Genomic DNA, 18,422 nt, shown 5'->3' on the forward strand with positions numbered 1-18,422 from the left:
TATCATAAACAGATGAGTTAAGTAATGTTCAAATTGAGGCAAAGTGACAGAGTAAAGGGGGTTCCACACACCAGAAGACAAAAAAAAAAAATCAAATGATGCATAAAACAATTCACTGAAGGCTGTGTGCTTGAGAGACACTTGAGGTTCTCAAGACCTAGAGATTCTCCCTGATTAATGTCATCATAAGCTTTGACAGATAAGTGTGTATCTGTATTTTCTTTGCTCTTCGTGTTCTTCACAGCAAACATTCACAAAAAGAATCAGGGGTGGAGTGATTGCAAATGCCCCTCTCCTGAGGACCGGTACAAGGTGCCTGAGACTCCAACATTTTGAGCAACTTGCACACCAGTGACCACCCCAAAACTGAGTATAAGGACTTGTGTATTTCACTCATGTACTTATACATTCAAAAAATATTTCCTCTGTGACAAGAGCAGCTCTTAAAATTACTCAGCATACATTTCTGTGTCATGGTCTTATGTGCATTAGCTATATTTCACAATAAAAAATCTAGTAAAAATACACAGTGGAAGGAGAAAACAACATGATGATAACTACAGAAAACTAAGTAGGGAAACTAAAATATAAACTTGAAATATACCATGGAATTTAAAAATGGGAAAGGGCTAGCATTGTAGTCTAGCAGGTTAAGCTGCATGCTGCCACACCAGTATCCAAAATGGGTCCAAATTTCTGTTTAACTCAGCTCTCTGAGAAAGGCAACAGAAGATCATTCAAGTGTTTAGTCCCCTGTCACTCATATGGGAGACATGTATGAAGCTCCTGGCTTCAGCCTGGCCCAGCACTGGCCATTGCAGCCACCTGGGAAGTAAATCAGCCAATGGAAATGCTCACTTGCTCCTTCTCTAACTCTTTCAAATTAAATCAATTCTTTTTGAAAAATGAACAATAAAGTAAACTAGAAAATATTAAATATTTAAAAACTTATTTGATAGGCAGAGATAGAGAAATATCATCAAATGGAGACAGAGCGCTCCCATCTGCTGATTTATTCCCCCAAATGCCCACAATGACTGTGCCTAGGCCAGGTCATACATGGGAGTCAGGAAATCAATCCAGGAATCCCATGCAGGAGGCAGGCAATAAGCTTTTTGAGCCAGCATCTGCTGCTTCCCAGGGTGTGCATTAGCAGGAAGCTGGAATGGGGAGCAGAGCTGGGACTGGAACCCAGTCATTCCAATATGGCATAGGAGAGTCCCAATGGCATCCCACCAGCTAAGCCAAAAGTCCATCCTGACATATATTAAATTAAGATATGAGAATCCCAGAAATACATTTAAAAATAAGTTCTGAGGAGACAAAAGACCTTAGTTTTCAGACCAAATGATTCAGTTTACTGGTCAAGTTATAGTTCTAATTTTAACAAAAACAAACTTTAGTGCAACAAATAAAATACTGTAAGAATTCAGCCTGTACATTTTAGAAAAACACATACTTCATATGATATAATCAGCCAGGAAAACACTATTTTTAATACTACATAAAAACCAATGATTGTATAGCAACATATATAGGGTGTTGAGAGGAAAAACATCGTTACTTTAAAGGAATACACACAATAGGAAATCATGTAAACATCCTTAAGGTCATGTCAAATTTTTATCATGTAAAATGCATAACACAATATTCATCAAATCACTTAGCAATTTCACTTATACATTCACATGTCAAATCATCATTATCTTTACCTGTATTATTGCAATAGCTTCTTAAATGATCTATTTATAGCCTTATATTCCTATGATATGTTCCCAAAAATTATTCAGAGTGATTGTGATATTATAAAATGTTTTGGGCTCTAGCATTGCCACCACCCATGTGGGAAAACATGATGGAATTCTTAGCTCCTGGCTGCATCCTAGCCCAGCCCCAGCTGTTCCAAATATTCATGGAATAAAACAGTGATGACAAAACTGTCTAGTATTGCCCTGCCTCTTTCCTTCTCTCTCCCACTGTCACTCTGGCTTTCAAAAAAAAAAAAAAAATTTTTACAAAATAAACATTTTGATTTTTGTCCAAAGTCCCTGGCTCAGGAAATTCTTCCCATAGAAAGTCAATACACCCTAAGGTACTACTCACACCCGAAGAAGGAACCCTGGAGAATCTGAACACACAGGCCTTGTTGGTCGTCCCTATTCAGTCCATGATCAAACCCTTTCAATGCAGTTTCTATGAAAGCCTCAATTGACAGAGTCTGGAAGTTTCCAGATGGTTGAACACGTGCAGGTTCCTGAAGGGTGGTGCCCTGCTTCTCTCCAATCTCACCCTACGGGTCTTCTCCACTGTGTCTTTTCAAAGATTCAGTAGACCTAAGTGTTGCCCTGAGTTTTGTGAGTCGCTCAAGAAAAGTAGTCAAACCTGAGGAGACTGCAGGAATGCTTGATTTACAGCCAATCGGTCAGAAACAGGTAAAACAACCTGGGACTGATGACTGGCACCTGAAGTGGTGAGCAGGCCACTGAGTGGCTGATGCCCCAGCCTGTGGGATCTCTGTCCGATGCTAGCTCCAGGTGCATAGTGTCAGAACTGAATTGAATTGGAGGACAACCATCTGATGTCCCCTGCAGAGCTGATTGGTTGGTGTGTGGACCTCTGCACCTCCAGTGTCAGAATCCATGTGTGTGGTCAGTGAATAACAGGAAAAACTGAGCCCCAGTTTGTTTTTTCTTTCCTTTTTTCAATATACAGAGTGATCATGTTAAATTTCCAGATAAAATGTATTACTTCTCTTCTCAATACCCACCCCGTAAAACCCGCGCTTCCGTGTAGCTCTGTAGAAGCCCAAAGGATCTGACTCCCATTTGCTGTCTTGCCTCATCTACCCTTCATTCCCATCCCATCTTTAGAACACCCAAGCCTGGAAGCTTTGCATTTGCTATTCCCTCTGCTTGAAATGGTTTTTCTTCAAATTTCCAAATGCCTCAATCCTTTATTTCAAGATTTGATCAAAGATTCATTCATTTACTTATTTATTGAAAGAGTTACACAGAGAGCAAGTGACAAGACCCTTGCAGCTGCTGGTTCACTCCCCAAACGCCTGCAATAGTTGAAGTTAGGCTGGGTGGAACCAGGAGCCAGGATCTCCAGCACAACACAGGTACTTGGGCCGTTCTCTGCTGACTCCGCAGGCGCATTAGCCAGAAGCTGTATTAGATGAAAGGAGCAGCCAGGCACTCTGACATGGGATGCAATCAACAACACAGCAGCTGAACCTGCTGTGCCACACCACCTGCCTTTTATGTCAGGTTTTTACTCTATCATCATGTCTTGGTGACCTCCCAGATTCTAAAGTTTTCAATCCCCTCTTCTAAACGGTGCCTAACTCCTCCGTTGTGAGCAATAATTTTTGTTAATTTTGATACAGATTCTGGTCTTCTACAGAGATACAAATACAAAGCAGACTTACCTTGTCCAAATAGAAACGGAGCTTATTTGGCAGTGAGGAAGTAACCTGTCCTCTCTCCTGTGAGTGTGGGCTGCCCCACACAGAGAAACACCCAACATGAGTAGGCCAAAGAGTTGCCCACAAACCTGAGTGAAAAGAAAAACTGAAAACAATACCTACAATTGGGAAGGGCCGCCAGAGCTCCGGGGAGGAAGCACGCACACCACAGCGCTGTTTGAGAACATTCCGCCACGCAAGGAGAGAAAACCAGAGCAGAAGCTCCAAGCAGGTTCCGCAGGGGAAAGAGCGCTCTCTTGCACCTTCCAACTCTTTTTATAAGGAAGGGGGTGGTGCCCCAATTAGATATGCAAACGGAGTGGGATCTTCACAAGCGCCCTTGCCGCTGATACACAGATGCATCCTGGGAAGACTGGCATATCAAATTGACAGTTAAAGAGATAGCATCATTTTGTAGGAATACAAAGTTTTGCCTGAATTTAACTGTGTAATTATTCCACATCACTTTACCCGTCCAGTTTTCACCATACACATTTCATTTCAATGTACTATGCAATTGACTTATTTATTTTAAGTCTATCACCTTTACTGAAATGTTGTTACCATAGGACTGGAACATTTCTGTTTCTGGTTAGTTGTAAAATATACAAATACCATGATTTTACATGGTATGCATATCAGCGTGTTGAATATTAAGTGAAGGAATGAATTTTTAAAAATTGATATCCAATACTAATAAAAGAATTAAGGAAAAAAGCAGATTATCTTAATATAGCACATTTTATTTCAAACTCACAAAATTACATTGATGGGAAAAATGTGGTTTATAAAAATACAAAAGTGGTAGATTATAAAAATAATTAGTGGTTGCAAACTTAGGCTGGAAACATACTGCAGGTTAGTGATATTATCATTAGTCTTCTATATCATACACTACACTTACAGTAAAAATCTCTATGAAGCAGCAGAAGAAAATCATCTTCTTTTGTAAATATAGGTATCCCTAGAGAGATAAAGATGACGAGAAAATAGTGCCTACCAACTCTTAGCTAAGAGGACTAGTTCCAGAGTACAACTAAAAATCTCCCTGGGGACTCCCAGTGTACACTGCAGTGGATTTCAGGTAGGCTGGGGTTTCTGTAGATAAAGCAGAAATATAGGTAGTGAAATATTATGTCTTTATTGTTAGCCTCTCAAAACATATGCCCCGGTAGGAAATGCCTATACAATATTGATTATTCTTCAAGATTTCTGAATAGAAACTGCATAATTCATCTTTTGTAATTATCCTCATAAAGTCCTCTACTGTCTTGGTTATTTTAGATATTTGTTCTTCTTTGGACACCTTGCTATCCTATATTCTTTGTATCAGCCACATTGAGAAGAGTATTTTAAAACAGTGTGAGGACAGTCTGGTTGCATGGGGAACATAGTAACGCATACATTCACAAAGAACAATTTCATCATTGTGATGCTATATTCTCCTACTTCAGGTTAGCAGCAAGGGCTCAATGTTGAGAGAGTGAGATCCCTTCTTAGCTGTGGGTGATCCTGTGCCTGGCTGGGAGACTGTTTACCTAGTCCATGCAGGAGGTTAAGAGGTCATGACACACCATACCTCCCAGGAAGGACCCTATGACCTGGCTGCTGGCAGGCAGCAGGAACCTCAGGCACATTACCCCACTCCAGCTTCCTATTGAAGAGCCTTGTAATTGTCAATCAGGTAAATACCCCCTGGGTGTGGCCCAGACCCATAGGGAACACCTGGAAGGCTACATAGGCTATGTGACCTTCAAGCTGATTGGAGAAGCATAGGGCACCGATATTGGCTTTATCCTAGAGAATTAGCGTTGCCCTGAAAGCTATGCCCCCTCTGCCTGCCCTTTAAAAGCCTGACATTGATTGCTAATAAATGGACATGTTCACCGAAACTTGACTCTGGTGCTTCTTGTCGAAGAATGCCGTCGCCCCACCATCCCGACAGTGTGGGCCTCGAAGGACAAGTCCGCACTTAGCCAGTCGTATGAAATGAATCACACTCAGAAATGAATGATTAGCACATTTGAAGGCCAGTTAAACCGAATCAAACTTACTTTAATACTTTGTTGCTTAATTTGTTTTGGTTTTTCAAAAAGTTACTGTTATTACATTTTCTCTGTGTTTTTTTTTTTTTTTTATATTTTGAAACTGATTTTCTTTTTAAAGATTTATTTACTTATTTATTTGTTTGGAAGGCAGAGTTACAAAAAGAGAATGGGAGAGATTGAGCAAAGGTCTTCCATCCTCTGACTCACTCCACAAATGGCCACAATGGCAGGAACTGGGCCAATCTGAAGCCAGGAGCCAGGAGCTTCTTCTGGGTCTCCCATGTGGGTGCAGGGGCCCAAGGACATGGACCATCTCTACTGCTTTCCCAAGCCATTGTAGGAAGCTGGATTTGAAGAGAAGCAGTCGAGACACGAACTAGCACCCAAATGGGATGCCAGTGCTGCAGGCAGAGGCTTCGCTAACTACACCACAGCACTGACCCCTTCGTGATGTTTTAGGAGAGTGGATTTTTTGGCAGAAAGTTGATTTTAAATCTATCATGATGATATATTACACGTCTATTTACAAATACATCTTGCATTACTAAATAATCACTTCTCATAATCAAATTATATGCATTTTCTCATGCATGCATTACAATTTGTTGTGAGGAAATTTTTTGATTGATTTGTCATGCTTCTTCATGAATCTTTTTGTTAAACATGTTACTTTGCCTGACATGTATGCACCACTTAAACTTTCCCTTTCTATATTGTGGTTGGAATTGTAACTTTTTTTTTTTTTTTTTTTTTTTTTGACAGGCAGAGTTACACAGTGAGAGAGAGAGACAGAGAAAAAGGTCTTCCTTCCATTGGTTCACTCCACTAATGTCCACTACGGCCGGCGTGATGTGCCGATCTGAAGCCAGGAGCCAGATGCTTCTCCTGGTCTCCCATGCGGGTGCAGGGCCCAACCTCTAAATGAAAGATCTCTGTGAGTGAGATCCCAGTGGAAAGAACGGGGCCATCAAAGAAAGATGTACCTTTCTCTGAAGGGAGGAGCGAACTTCCACTTTGACTATGACCTTGTCTAAATAAGATCGAAGTCGGCGAACTCAAAAGGCTTCCATAGCCTTGGCAACTCATGACTAGAGCCTAGGGAGATTACTGACGCCATAAACAAGAGTGTCAAATTGTTAAATCAACAACAGGAGTCACTGTGTACTTACTTCTTATGTGGGATCTGTCCTTAATGTGTTGTCCAATGTGAAGTAATGCTATAACTAGTACTCAAACAGTATTTTACACTTTGTGTTTCTATGTGGGTGCAAACTGATGAAATCTTTACTTAATATATACTAAATCGATCTTGTGTATATAAAGATAATTGAAAATGAATCTTGATGTGAATGGAAGCGGGGAGGGAGCGGGAGATGGGAGGGGTGTGAGTGGGAGGGAAATTATGGGGGGCGGAAGCCATTGTAATCCATAAACTGTACTTTGGAAATTTATATTTACTAAATTAAAAAAAATAAAACCAGAGATGTTAAGATCCTTAAAAAAATTAAATAAAATAAGAAGGCAAATATTTATAATACAGAAATTCAATGTCCTAACCAAATAAAAGGCAAGCTTTTGATAACTTTAGCTTTTTGATTGATTCAAACATTTGACACAAAGTTTGGACGAAGCATGGTTGTCTTCTAAAAGGAATTCTGAAGCTGCAATCAGGAGACTTAGACAGTTGTCCTGGTTCTGACTCTATGAAAATATATTTTTCTGATTATTTTGCATCTGTACGCTTTAGCACTTTCATCTATAAAATGAAAAAATTGCATTGGGTGATCTATATAGTTGTATCTACCTCTAAAATTCTTTGAATCTGTTTTGCATGATAAATACAGTAATACGAAGTATTTTAATTTCCTAATGAAATAGGAAAAAAAAACGGTAATAAAACATTAAATCCTTTTACTTACATGTAAAAGTTTCTTTAGCATTTACCAGAAGCTAAAAATAGTTCGGTAAAGTCTTCATCCCTTTGGTCTTGGCAGTAACCAACATTTTGATTGAATTATAAATGAAGCTTAGTGAAGAGCAAAGGGAACCTCAAGAGTTGCTTAATGCCAGAAGCAGTTACATGAGTCCACTTTTCCTTAGACTTCAATGTGATTTCATTATATGAGGTTTAAAATATTTATGTAAGGCTTCTATTTAGGGGAACAATTATCCCATCTTCATTTTTATGGCTTCTAAATGCCGCATTAACTGCACTGGTATTGATTCAGACAATAAAATGGCAATCAGTATTCAATGAATAGGATAATTTTCTTACGAACATGAGAGCCTAACATCTATCTGTTTTTATATCCATGTTTTTATTTCAGTTCCCAGGACACCTTTCTTTCACAAATCATTAAGTTTCTCAGTGTGTGAATGCTTTGGATTATTCAGCCTATCGTAATAAAATAGTACATTCAGTATAATCCCTGGAAGAGATAGACCACATCTGAAACAATTTTTGTTTATCCCTCTCTTTTATAGTAATAAAATGATGTCTATTTGATCTATAAATGCATGAATAAACATTTTTAGGAAAAATGTTCAGGCATCATGAGTTTTAATACTGTATCTCATTCCCAAACCAATAGAATTATATAGTATAATTCTTCTCACTGCCAGAACAAAACAAAAAAGAAAATAAGTCTCTATATTGAAAATTATAAATGTCAGGAAAGCAGTAAACTTTAAGGAAGAAGAGCCATAAAAATTTATACTGTCCATCAAGAATTTCTATTTTTGAGCACTACTAACCCATCATTTTTAAAAATTTTCATGAATAATTATATGTATTTATGGAATTCAATGTGGCATGTGAATACATGAATACAATGTTCACAATAACCCATTATATATTGTATGGCCAGCCCATCGTTATGGACAGAGCACTGCCATTTTCACTACACTACTTCAGTGGCTGCTATGAGCATGACTTGCTGGGTTCAATAACACAACTGTAGTGAGACTCATTCGGACCCTTCTTGTCATTTCTTAAGCAGATTCTAAAAGCTTCCAGAGCCACTTGAGGTAGGAACTTTCAGTACCATATGTTCATTTTTCTCTCAACACTTCCATCTGACAAGTTCCAATGTGCACAAAATTGATCTCACCGTTCTCTCAAATCTGTTTTCTTCCTGTTCACAGAGATTTCACGATTCCACGTGAAAGGACTTAACTAGGGTAACACCTCTCCCAAGAATGCAGAAACCTAGTGTCCTTAGCTCAGTTCCATCAAGGCTTCTCTCTTAGCTCAGTCAGTCCTAAACAGAAAACACCCCTGACCTGTTTTCCCATGGTGCACCTTGAAGGGAGCTGGCTCCTCAATAACAAGTCTGCCAGTGACAGGATGGGAAAACCCAGGTAATTCGGGGTAAATAGTAAAAGGCCACTGTGCCCACACAGGTACTAAACACACTTCTACTCAGCTTTATCTATAATATAATTAATATTTTGAATGCTAATCACACTTACATCTGTTCTTCTTTGGGGAGTGCAGAGCAGGTACTTTAAACAAAGGAGGCTCACTTTGTGTGTGTGTATAAATATACCTTTATTTTATTGAAATATAATCAAAATATATTATATTGATACCCTTAAAGTGTACAAGCCAGGTGTGGACATTTGGGGCAGCAGTAAAAAAGCCACTTGGAATGACTGCATCCCACATGGGAGTCTCTAGGTTTGAGTCATAGCTCCATTCACAACTCCAGCTTCCTGCTAATATGTACCCTGGCAGGCAGAAGTGATGGCTCAAGTAGCTGATTCTCTGTCATGCACGTGGAAAACTCAGATTGAGTTACTGCTTCCTGACTTCAGCATGCTCTAGCTCTGGCTGTTACGGACATGGGAAAGTGAGGTAGTAAGTGGGAGATAATTCTCTCTCTCTCTCTCTCTCGTGTGTTTCTTTCAAAATAAATAAAATTCAAAAATCAAAACAAGCTGCATAATTCTGTTGGTTTGGTACATTCACAAAATTGTTCACATATCACCAACATCTATTTCCAGAGCATTTTCATTACCACAAAAAGCAAAAGCAGTGCTCACTGTGATCCCCACTCTGTGTGCTTTATCCCTGAACAACTACGAATCTTTATTGTTTGACTCTACGTACTTGCCTTTTCCAAACCTGTCATGTAAATGGAATCATATAATATGTAGATTTTTTGAGTCTGGCTTTTTCACTTAGCATAATGCTTTCCTTCTTCATTCATTTTGTAGAATTAATCATTACCCATTCTTTTTTGTGGCATTCTTCTTTGTGACTGAATAATACCGCACTGCATAAGTAGACCCAATTCATTATCCATTTATCAGTTAATGGATATTTGGTTTGCTTCTATTTGGGGGCCATTATAAATAATGCTTCTGTGGGGAGCAACTGGGACTAGACTGTTACTCGAATTAAGACTTATTTTATGCATCTGCTCTCCCACAATATGGCGCTGGGAGAGGAGGAAACAGCTTCTACACAGCTGCCTCCAGTTCAACCAATAAACAGCAGGACCTGCTCCTGATTGGAGGAGAGCAGCATACTCGGTGTGTGGGTAGCAGAGTTGGGATTGGTGGAAGAGGACTATAAAGGAGGAGAGAGACAACATGCACCGGGAACATCTATCTGAAGGAACACCTGTGCAGCCCCCGAGAGAGCCGGCCGGCGGTGTGCCGCTCCCCCGCAGAAGTGGGGAAAGTGGCAGGGGGAACCGCCCTTCCACGGATGTGGAAGGGACGGTAGCCAACCCAGGAAGAACCAGCAGCAAACCTGGGGAGGGCCGAGCAGACAAAAGAACAGCGCAGGGTCCTGTGTCGTTCCTCCACAAAGACGGGGAGTGACATGCTTCCATAAATATTTGGATAAATGTTAGTGCATGGGTGTGTATTTTTTGTTATCTTAGGTGTGTATCTAGGAGCAAAATTGCTAGGTCATATGAATGTTATGTTTAACTTTTTCAGAAACCTCAAAACCATTTTCCAAAGTGGTTGCGCCATTTTACATTTCCACTAGCAAGATTTGAGAACTCCAGTCTTCTGCATCCTCATCAATACCTGTATTATACAGCTCTCTAATGATAACATTTAATGATCTATGTCATTATTGTTAGTATATTTGCATTTCCTTAAGGAATTATGATATTGAGCAGTAATCATTTAAGGTATTTATTGGGTGTTTGTATGTCTTCTTTGGGGAAATAGCTATTCATATCCTTTGCCCATGCCTTAACAGAGTTTTCTTCTTAATTATGAACTGTAATAGTTTTATATATTTTAAATACAACATCCTTATCAGTTATACACATGCTAATATTTACCTCCTATTATGTGTTTTGTCTTTCATTTTCTAGGTAGTATTTCATTCTGAAATATTTTTCTATTTTTATGAAGTCCAATTTATTCATGCTGTAGCTTGTGTTTTTCATGGAGTTTCTAAGAAACAATTGCTTAGTATAAGATCACAAGGAATTATATTTAAGATTTTTTTCTAATAGTTTTATACTTCAATCTCTTACATTTAGATCTTTGGTCTATCTCGTATGTGGTTTGAGAAAAGGTTCGTATGCCTGTATTTTAATCATTCACAACTTGGGAAAGAACAAAGAGGTCGTTATTCATTAACTGTCTGTAAGTTTAACAATAAATATACAAATTGTGATGACTCCAAATGTCACTTTTAATAAATTCAGTCATGAATTCTCCTCTGAGTTCCATTGTCCTCTGTGCAACTTCTTACCAATGTCCTTAATTAATAACCAGTTGCTTTACAAACCACTGGGTAAATCATATGATCAAATTCTGCAATACCTGCAAACTTAATGTGAGTTGAACTTTCACAACAAGCACCACAATCCAATTCACTATCTTTTCACAGCTGCATAACAGACACAGCCTACCAACTAGCTCTACTTCTAATCTTACCCTCTAGCAGTTCGTTCCTCCCAAAAGTAGGTGGATTGACAGTTTGTAAACACACAACAAATCAAGATAGCCCTCTGCTTGAAACACTCCAGGGGCTTCTCTGGGAAGTGATTTTGCTGGGAGGGTAAAGGTAGAAATGCTTGGAGAGGTTTTAGGTTGCTACAGAGCAGCAGAGGTGGTGCTATCAGTGCCTGGTGGATGGGGCAGAATATTCTGCTAAACATCCCACAGTGCACAGGAGAGCCCATAACAAAGGACTACTTGGTGCAGGTTTTCTATAATGCTAAGGCTAAGAAAAGCTGTCATCTTTAGAATAAAGAGAGAATAAAATCCAAAATCCTTCCCATGGTCTAGAGGGCACTTTATGATCTCTACCCACCTCTCTGATCTCATCTACCTCTTACCTTCCCTCTCTATGTTCCAGTCACTTGTCTAGTTCTTCATCACAGACAACTACTTCTTGAATCAAGGCCTTTAACCTTGCCACTCCTGTTTCTTGGACACTCTTCACTTAGACTATTGCCTGCTCTGGTGCTCCTGATCTCCCAGGTCTCCTTCAAGCAAGAAGTCCTCAGAAATTGAAGACTCACATGCACAAGGCCTAGAGACTGACATAGGAAGAAAGTACTTTAGAAGAAAGAGTTATAGGAAGAACATTTGATGAAAACTTGACAGTAAAGCAACTGAAAGGACTAGAGGCCATCTTTACAAATTACAGCTGCTGGATAACTGAAATTTGTAGCACGTACAACCACTGGAGTTAGGCAATCTGTCTTTGAAGGTTGGGCATCCTGGGACTGGAACCGCCATCATGGTTTACTCGTGGTTGCATATTGGAGGCTGGAGAGGGCAGCGTCAGTGAGAGAGAACTGAGGTTTTCATTAGGATTCAAGCTGGATTGGGGAAATGGTATGGATGGTGAAGAAGGTGTCTACACCATGTGGAAAAGTGAAACAGAAGGCAGTGAGCAGCCTACTGAAAGTAAAGGTGCAGTTTCCAGAGGGAAATGACTCATAAAAGCAAAGGTTAGAGGGGATGAACAGAGTGATATTTCCAAGATTTGGGTCTTAAAGACACCAATTCCTGTTGATGATTAGAAACAAATTGTAGCTATTCCAGTGAGAGTGAAAATCGAGTTAAATGAAAATCCATTCAACTAAATAGAGTTTAAAAAATAAAGACTTTATGTAAGAGTGATATGTGTCATCACATAAATTTTTAATTCTCCAGGGGTTATGAGAGGAGATAGAGAAGTCTTCAGATTGTGAGCTGACATCAGTTAAGAAGGTATGAAGCACCGCGGCTCACTAGGCTAATCCTCCGCCTGCAGCCCTGGTACACCAGGTTCTAGTCCCGGTCAGGGCGCCGGATTCTGTCCCGGTTGTCCCTCTTCCAGGCTAGCTCTCTGCTGTGGCCAGGGAGTGCAGTGGAGGATGGCTCAAGTCCTTGGGCCCTGCACCCGCATGGGAGGCCAGGAGAAGCACCTGGCTCCTGCCTTTGGATCAGTGCGGTGCACCCGCCGCATTGCACTGGCGGCAGCGGCCATTGGAGGGTGAACCAACAGAAATAGGAAGACCTTTCTCTTTGTCTTTTTCTCACTGTCCACTCCGCCCATCAAAAAAAAAAAAAAAAGGTATGAAGCAGGACTCCAAGTTCTTAGGAGAGTTTGCCTATCAGCTAATAATAGATGCTTATGATATTCACTGTATGGAGAACAATTCCAAGCCTGGGGCCAAGTTCAACAATGAAAGAGTGGTCTGTTGGAATGGAGGGAAGAGAAGAGGTGGCACTTATTCTGGGTATTTTTCTTTGTCCAGGCAATGCATATTTTAGCAGTTGAAAGACTACAAAGAGCATACTAAACAGGTGTAAAAAATCTCCCAGGCTACAGTAGGGGAGAGCTGATGATCCCTGAAGGCATCTGGAAGAAAGTAGTAGGAGGCAAAGAGAATAGAATTGTGGCCCTCTTTTCTAATAGTTGTGCAACGATAATGCCAGGAAAGAACTGATGGGAAATTGCTGAAACTGGGAGTGGGTGACAGAAGGAAGCCCTGGATTTAAGTAGCAGCGGTGAAGCTTTTCAAACAAATGGTCAAGTTTATATAAAAGAGGCCCTTTGGGGGAACTTGTCACTGAAAGTCTCATCTAGGAGTGAATTTTGGTGTGAAGACCGAGGCTTCTTCTCTAGTTTCCTCTTCACATTTTCTCAAAGGTCAAAATAGAGGTATAGCTTTTTTTGTTTAATTGTAATGAAAGAGCTCCCTAGATATCCTTATCATCTAAGTGAGGTTGGATTTGGCACATAAATTATTATTAAGCACCATTACTTTTCTTAAGCTGTTTTTAAGTTGCTCTGTGTTGATTTCCATTACATAAATACCATCAAAGGGAAGATGACTTAGGGTTTGATTATCAGTTAAAATGTCAGTTGAACTGAAAATCAGTGGGAGGAAAAGCTCAAGAGGCACTTAAGATTTTAAAAGTGAGCAAAGGCAGTTGAGTAAATAAATGTTGCTGTTAAACATTGCATTAATTTTGGATAAAGGATAAGATGAAGGGAATATTATGGATGGTCTTCCAGTACTGAGATAACAGCTGTTTGTGATTCTGACATGTCCTCATAAAACACATGACCCATTTTAAAGAGAATCTGACACAAATAAGAAAGGGGTCATAATGGACATTTGCACTTTTATTTACAGATTCGTATCCAATGAGTGACTGATGTCCCACTGGTAACTACAGAGTAATGACAGCAATGTCTTCAGTGAAATTCACTGGAGGCATGAGTAACATTAGTTTAGTGGACATAAAGATCTTATATAATGAGGTCACCACTGACAAGACACACTTCCCTTTGGTAATGCTGTTCGTGGCCAGGCTTCTCCTTATGCTACATCAGAGTCACATATTTTCCTATCATACAGACAATTGCTTTTGAGCCCTGGGGGAGCCCTCGCCATAAGCCCTTTCTCCCATCTCCACATTCCATGGATTCTTAAGGAAGACTCATGCTTATTCAACCACTGAAGATATATAGTTGGCTATTATAGAAGTTATATTTTACATTCCCAAAAGGTAAATGAGGCAGGTCTATCATTATCAGTAGCCTGTTCTTTCTTCTGCATAGTACCCAAATACATGGCATTATCAAGATATATGAATGTAATTTTCAAAGAAATAAAGCATTAAATTAATGTGTGGAGATAAAACACCCTAGAAAACAACACTGTTATCATAGGACAGAATGAAATACGATTCATGTAAATGCATTTTACAAGATATTACTTATCATTTTATTTAGTATCTATTCAGTATGCTAAGAACTATATATCTCAGTAGCATATTATAATACACATTTTATCTAGGAATTTATATGTAAAATAATTTAAAGAAGGCAAATCTGAAAATACAAATTATATTTGATTTCACACATAAAAGACAACTTCTAATAATAAAGGTTCATTTGAAATTTTGTGAGATTTCAAAAAGATGAAAAAATATGCTAGCAGAAAACCAACATTTCAAATTAGATGTAAATTAAAGAGCAAACATTAGAGAGGAACTATGAATTTTCTCTGAGTATGCAATCAGAAGTGTATACTACCCTCTTACTTATATGCGAATATACAAATTCGTACCTTAGCAGTGTAAATCAAGATAAGAATCAGCTAGTTAGAAAGATAACAGTGAGGTTCTTGAATTGTGCTTTAATTTACAATTCTATTCCTAAAGCAAGTCATATTTGCTGTCTTATTTTTGATTATCACTGATCATAAACCATGAGTGCTGATTCAGTTCAGCCGTTATTAACGATGCTGTAACAACTGGCACACAAGTTTCTGGGACTTCCTCATAACATGCATGTTTTCATCATTCGTGCTACCTAACCATTGCAAGTTGACTTCATTGTTCCTGCCATTTGGGGGCCAGGGCTAGGAAGCCGCTTCTGGAACAATATAGGTCTCATGGAAAGAAACAAAGAGAATCAGGTGGCATTAAAAAAAAGTATCAGAGTGGTGGAGAAGCAAAATCTTTTCATAAGAAAGTGTAGTGCATAGGAAGGACGCTAAACATGTACCATCAATGAAGCTACATTGATGTAATTTTTCCTCGATGTCCTAATCTGAAAAAGGAGTTGGGGGATTTGGACAGAGACATTAAAATGAACAATGGTAACTGGCTCTTCATTCTGAACCTATTCAGGATAGTCTCCTAGATTTTTAACTTTTCTTATTATTCACTGCCTCTGTATTCAATTGAAGAAATCCTTCGTCTCTTGTGTATCTGCCCTTTCCCATGGTGGCCCTGTTTTCTGCTCATGTCTTCAAGGTAAAGGATTGACTTGATGACTCTTTAAGGATGAAGTCCTCTTTAAGGATGAAGTCCCCTTTAAGTCCTCTTTAAGGACTGGCACTGTAGCATGGTGGGTAAAGTTCCGCCTGTAATGCCAGCATCCCATATGGGTGCTGGTGCTAGTTCTGGTTGCTCCACTTCTAATCCAGCTCCCCTGCTAATGGCCTGGGAAAGCAGGTGAAGACAGCTCAAGTACTTGGGCCCATGCACCCACATGGGAGACACAAAGGAAGCTCCTGGCTCCTGGCTCCTGGCTTCAGATATGCCCAGCTCTGGCCTTTGCAGCCATTTGGGGAGTGAAGTAGTGGGTAGAAGATCTGTCCGTCTCCCTCTCAAGAAGAAGGGAGGAGGAGGAGGATGGGGAGAAGGAAGAGAAAAAGTAGCTGTTTACTGAAGCCAATCCCTTATCATCACTAGTGCATCATGAAGAAGTGGAGCTCTGACTGTCTCTAGGGTAATGAAGATGATGTGGCACTCACCATATATCAGATCCTGTTCCAAGTGCTTTATGTACATTATGACATTAACAATCTTACTTCCATTCTGCCTATGAGGAAAATAAAGTAAAACAAGGTTGGAAAAATTGAACACGGCTACATGGTCAACCGACCATAAGACTGAAATTCAAAACCAGATATCCAGGCCCTAGAACCTATACTCTTCACCACCATGTCACACTGAGTCTATTGTATTTAAATGCTACCAGTTGCGGAAATGTGTGGCTACTGTGCTTAATGTGATCTCCAAAGTTAATGAGGACTATTCTGAGAAGCATACACATGGGCCCCTCATTGTGACTACCAAGTCTCTTCAGCTGGTTACATGTTTGTTGAGGGTTTGACAATAAAGATTAAATAAGGATGATGTTAAATTCACACAGTTACACAAGCAAATTTAACCATTCACAGATATGATCAAGAGGAAGTGTTGTGTGAACAACTTTAATTCACCTTGACAGAATATATTTCATATAATGGAATGGAAATAAAACAAAAATAGCATTGCTTACTGCACATTTGATAAGGGTTTGCCACTTTTCAATAATGCAGACAAAAATGATCACATTTAGCAGAAAAAAGAAACACACCAATAAAATTCAGAGACATTAGTAGTCTATGAGATGTTCTGGGAAACTGATTAATACAAGAGGTGTGAACTGCCTGGAACTGTGGTGCAGCAGGTTAAAGCCCTGGCCTGTAGCACTGACATCCCATATGGGTGCGGGTTTAAATCCTGGCTGCTATACTTCCAATCCATCTCCCTACTAATGTGCCTGGGAAAGCAGTGGAAGACAGCCCAAGTCCTTGGGCCCCTGCACCCACATGGGAGACCCAGAAGAAGCTCCTGGCTCTTGGCTTTGGATCAGCTCAGCTCCAGCCATTGAGGCCTTTTGGGGAGTGAACCAGCAGATGGAAGACCTTGCTTTCTCTGTCTCTACCTATCTCTGTAACTCTGTCTTTCAAATAAATAAAATAAATCTTTAAAATATTTTAAAAAGAGGAATAAACATAAAAGCACACTTACAGATCTCAGGATTTCTGAGGAACTATACACATAACTGAATTCTGCTATTTTTTTTCAAATGAAAATAGCTGTTACTGAGAAGTATTTGGTTATTGAAGATAAAACTAAAGTTTCAGTATAACATAGTTCATTATAACAAGCTGTGACAGAATGTTATTGCACCCACAAATCAACAGAAAAGGTGATAACATTCTGCTTCATATACCAAGAAGAGTCCATTTTTTTTTCCTTTTTACCTCAATAAAATGTTTTTGGCATTTTGTTATTGCTACCACAAATACAAGGAAAAAATGTTTCCCTATCTTTCCCTTTTCTTCTTGAAGTTCAATGTCGTACTACATTTACTTTTGTCCTTTCTTGCGCTTCACAATAATTAATCCCTTTCTCTTTTCTGACACTGGATCTCAGAGGATATCTCTCTTGATTATCCTTCTCTGACTTTTCTTCTTTATTTAAAATGGATAACAGAGTAGAAAGTACGATCCCCCAGCCTGCACGCTATCCTCCAAAAGATCAGTCTTCGTACTGGAACCATCCACTGTTACTTCCTCTTTGTGAATCCTTATTTGAGGAGTTTTTCAGGGACAGTCATATTTTTAAACCTCTTATTCCCATCTTTTATCAGAATTCAAATAAACTATAATATTCTGAATCTTTCTCTTTTTACTTAGATTTTTATATATCAGTTTAACTGACTTTCAAACTCTTTAATCTTTCTCACTTGTAATACAGTATTTGGAATTGTTTTAGGTTAATCTTGTACAAATAATACATTTAATGTATAAACATGTACCTACCTATAAATAATAAAACCCCATGAACCCTTAGTCCTATATAATAATGCAATATTACATGTCTCACTCCAGTAAGTTTCTCTCCTTTGCTCTTTCTAATTTTTCTCTTGACTTTTACTTTTGTGGGTAAGCCACCATGCTTTTCAAAAATTTTGCCTCAGGGCCAGCATTGTGTCCTAGCAGATAAAGCTGCTGCCCCTTATGGTGCTGGCATCCCATATGGGTGCTGATTCCTGACCTGGCTGCTCCATATCCAATCCAGCTCGCTGCTAATGGCCTGGAAAAGCAGGGGAGGAGGGCCCAGGGGTTTGGGCCCCTGCTACC

At 39.4% G+C, this 18,422-nt stretch overlaps 1 protein-coding gene across 8 annotated transcripts in view; it reads right to left on the reverse strand.

Annotated features, from left to right (window-relative positions):
- Positions 1 to 6,243: 6,243 nt before the first annotated feature.
- Positions 6,244 to 18,422, reverse strand: part of C2H8orf48 (chromosome 2 C8orf48 homolog) — a 289,137-nt gene continuing 276,958 nt past the window's right edge. For 4 of the 8 annotated variants that reach the window (XM_051832525.2, XM_051832523.2, XM_070068499.1 and 1 more), the window contains one exon: positions 6,244 to 16,327. The gene's annotated coding sequence lies outside the window, so the exon portion shown is untranslated. The remainder of the gene's footprint in view (positions 16,328 to 18,422) is intronic. The other 4 variants (XM_070068500.1, XM_070068498.1, XM_070068496.1 and 1 more) reach the window with 4 other exon arrangements.

Source organism: Oryctolagus cuniculus, chromosome 2, assembly GCF_964237555.1.
Source record: "Oryctolagus cuniculus chromosome 2, mOryCun1.1, whole genome shotgun sequence".
NCBI classification, from domain to species: Eukaryota; Metazoa; Chordata; class Mammalia; order Lagomorpha; family Leporidae; genus Oryctolagus; species Oryctolagus cuniculus.